Source organism: Colius striatus, chromosome 28 (assembly GCF_028858725.1).
Source record: "Colius striatus isolate bColStr4 chromosome 28, bColStr4.1.hap1, whole genome shotgun sequence".
Taxonomy (NCBI): Eukaryota; Metazoa; Chordata; class Aves; order Coliiformes; family Coliidae; genus Colius; species Colius striatus.
Window position 1 is genome coordinate 1,674,163 of NC_084786.1, and position 3,338 is coordinate 1,677,500.

The window sequence follows — 3,338 nt, forward strand, 5'->3', positions numbered from 1 at the left end:
GGCTCCGCGGCGCCACCCGGCCTCTCCGGCTCTGGCGGTGTTTGCACGGTCTACCCGGCTCCGATGAACCACCCGGTCCCCCTTCCCCGCTCCGGCGGTGCCGCCGGGCGTACCCGGCTCCGCGGCGCCACCCGGCCTCTCCGGCTCTGGCGGTGTTTGCACGGTCTACCCGGCTCCGATGAACCACCCGGTCCCCCTTCCCCGCTCCGGCGGTGCCGCCGGGCGTACCCGGCTCCGCAGCGCCACCCGGCCTCCCGGGCTCCGGCGGTGTTAGCCCGGTCTACCCGGCTCCGCAGAACCACCCCGTCCCCCTTCCCTGCTCCGGCGGTGCCGCCAGGACTTCCCGGCTCCGCAGCGCCACCCGGCCTCTCCGGCTCTGGCGGTGTTGGCCCGGTCTACCCGGCTCCGCAGAACCACCCGGTCCCCATTCCCCGCTCTGGCGGTGCCGCCATGCCTACCCGGCTCCGCAGCGCCACCCGGCCTCTCCGGCTCTCGCGGTGTTTGCCCGGTCTACCCCGCTCCGCAGAACCACCTGGTCTCCCTTTACGGCTCCGGCGGTGCCGCCAGGCCTACCCGGCTCCGCAGCGCCGCACGGCCTCCCGGGCTCTGGCGGTGTTAGCCCGGTCTACCCGGCTCCGCAGAACCACCCGGTCCTCCTTTTCTGCTCCGGCGGTGCCGCCAGGCCTTCCCGGCTCCGCAGCGCCACCCTGCCCCTCCGGCTCCGGCGGTGTTTGCCCGGTCTACCCTGCTCCGCAGAACCTCCCGGTCCCCATTCCCCGCTCCGGCGGTGCCGCCAGGCCTACCCGGCTCCGCAGCGCCACCCGGCCTCTCCGGCTCTCGCGGTGTTGGCCCGGTCTACCCCGCTCCGCAGAACCACCTGGTCTCCCTTCACGGCTCCGGCGGTGCCGCCAGGCCTTCCCGGCTCCGCAGCGCCACCCGGCCTCCCGGGCTCCGGTGGTGTTAGCCCGGTCTACCCGGCTCCGCAGAACCACCCGGTCCTCCTTCCCCGCTCCGGCGGTGCCGCCAGGCCCACTCGGCTCTGCAGCTCCACCCGGCCTCTCCGGCTCTGGCGGTGTTGGCCCGGTCTACCCCGCTCCGCAGAACCACCTGGTCTCCCCGGCTCCGGCGGTGCCGCCAGGCCTACCCGGCTCCGCAGCGCCACCGTCTCCCGAGCTCTGGCGGTGTTGGCCAGCTCTTCCCGTATGCGCAGCACCACCCATTTTCTCTTTTCCGGTTCGGCGGTACCACCAGGCCTCCCCTTCTCCGGAGCGCTACCACCCGTTCTCCCTTTACGGCTCCGGCGGTGTCGCCAGGCCTACCCGGCTCTGCAGCGCCACCCGGCCTCCTGGGCTCCGGCGGTGTTAGCCAGGTCTACCGGGTTCCGTAGCGCCACCCGGTCACCCGTTCCCGCTCCTGCGGTGTAGCCAGGTCTACCCGTCTCCGCAGCGCCACCCGGTCTTGCGGTCTCCGTCGCTGTTGGTCAGGTCTACCCGTCTCCGCAGCGCCACCCGGTCTCCCGCGTTGTTTGCCAGGTCTACCCTGCTCCGCAGCGCCACCCGGTTTCCTCCTCGCTCTGGCGGAGCCGCCGTGCCTTCCCGGCTCCGAGATGCCGCCGGGTCTATTTATTTGCTCCGCCAGGTCCACCCTGCTCTGCATCGTTTCGCGGTCTACCCGGCACCGGCATGACGAGCCTTACGGACCTTCGGGGTAGACCTGTGCTCCCTGCGGCTGCCTTGGTGTTTTCGAAGGGGTCGCTGTTTCGCGCTGCCTCCAGTTGCGTCATCGTAGAAAGCGGCAGCAGTACAGCGCCACCCCGGTAAAGTCCATAGTCGCTCTCTTGAAAGCGAAACCGGGCGTGGACTTAGTTTTACATACTATAGGGGCGAGCGGTGACTCGCGCTTGCAGCTCAGCTCGTGAGCGGCTGCAATGCCCGCGGCGCGGCCGGTGTTAAGTGGGGCGCTGGTCGGCCGTTGAGGTGGCTCTTGTCCCGGTGGTGGCTCAAATTGCCTGCTTGCTCGGCACGGTTGCTCTCTCGCGCTGCTATGCCAAACCCCCACCCCAGCACAGTCGAGAGACCCGGGGAAAGTTGGAGAACGGTCGCAACCGCTGTCCGTTGCATGCCTGGCACCGGTGTTGAGGGTTTGGCTTGAAGCCGAGTTCACCCCGGGCAGAGCTTGATGCTTGGTGGCGGTCGCCAGGCACTCGAACGCTGTGGGGGGGAGACTAGCCTGCCCCAGTGGCTTTTCTCTCTCCCTTCTCCTCCGTTGGGTCCCTTGGGATGACCCCGCTGATTTTGGGCAAAAAGGTGAACCAGGACGAGAATTTGCCCCCCCCGATGGTGTCCAGCCTCCCGTGGCTGCCGCCAGCTCCTTTGAGGGTCTGATCCAAGAGGGAATGGAATGTTTGGCGGTGAGGTGGCGTCGCCTCATCCTTCTTTTCACCCCCACCCCCGGCCTTAAGCTGGGGACGCCTGCGAAGCGGGCAAGAGTAACACACACAGGGGCTGCCGCTCCCGGCGGTTGGCCAGTCCAATGCAGATGAACTCCGGGGGTTGAGAGTCTCGAGCCTGCTCCCGTGGCTTTTGCTGGCTCTCCCCCCCTAGAACGCGTTTTTCTTTCCGGCCTTAAGCTGGAGCCCTGTCCCCCCCTGCACGTCGGGGGGCAGAGCCGGTGCAGCTGCCCGCTGTCATTGGCGGTGAGCTTGAGTCGTGCAGGCGGCCGTAGAGTCTCGAGCCTGCTTCGGCTTTCTCTGGCCTCCCATGCCGAGAGCCCGATGACCAACGGGCGAGGTGTCAGCGGTGCCACCTTGCCTTCTTCCCGGGGGTTTGGCCATGCGTGGGCGGCCCGTGGTGTCTGGCTTGCTCTGGTCTCCCTGGTTGATGTTGGAGGGCTTGGTGTGAAAAAGGAGGTCTGCACCGTCACGGTCGAGGGAGCGGCACCTCGTCCTTTTTTTTTTTTTTTTTTTCCCCTCCGGCCTTAAGCTTGGAGCCCCCCCCGTGCTTTTTTTAGAGGGGGAATCCCGAAAGCGTTTTTTGAGTGGTCCCAGTGGGCTGGCAGCTCAACGCGCAGGGGACCTGGAGGGTGTCGAAGACTCTCCAGAGGCTTGCACCTCGCGTGAGATACGGGTTTTTTGTGTCGGTCTATTTTTTTCCGTTTCCTTCCTCCGGGGTAAGTGGTTCCCCGTGGGGCCAGGTAAAAGCCCGGTGGTTGCCGGTGCTCTCGAACGCTTAAAAAGACCCTCGATGGCAGGAGTCAAGCCTTGCCGCGGCTTCTCCTCTGGCCTTGTCGACCCTCGCTTAAAGGGAACCGTTGTCTTGGGGGCGGGTGGATGGCGGCGC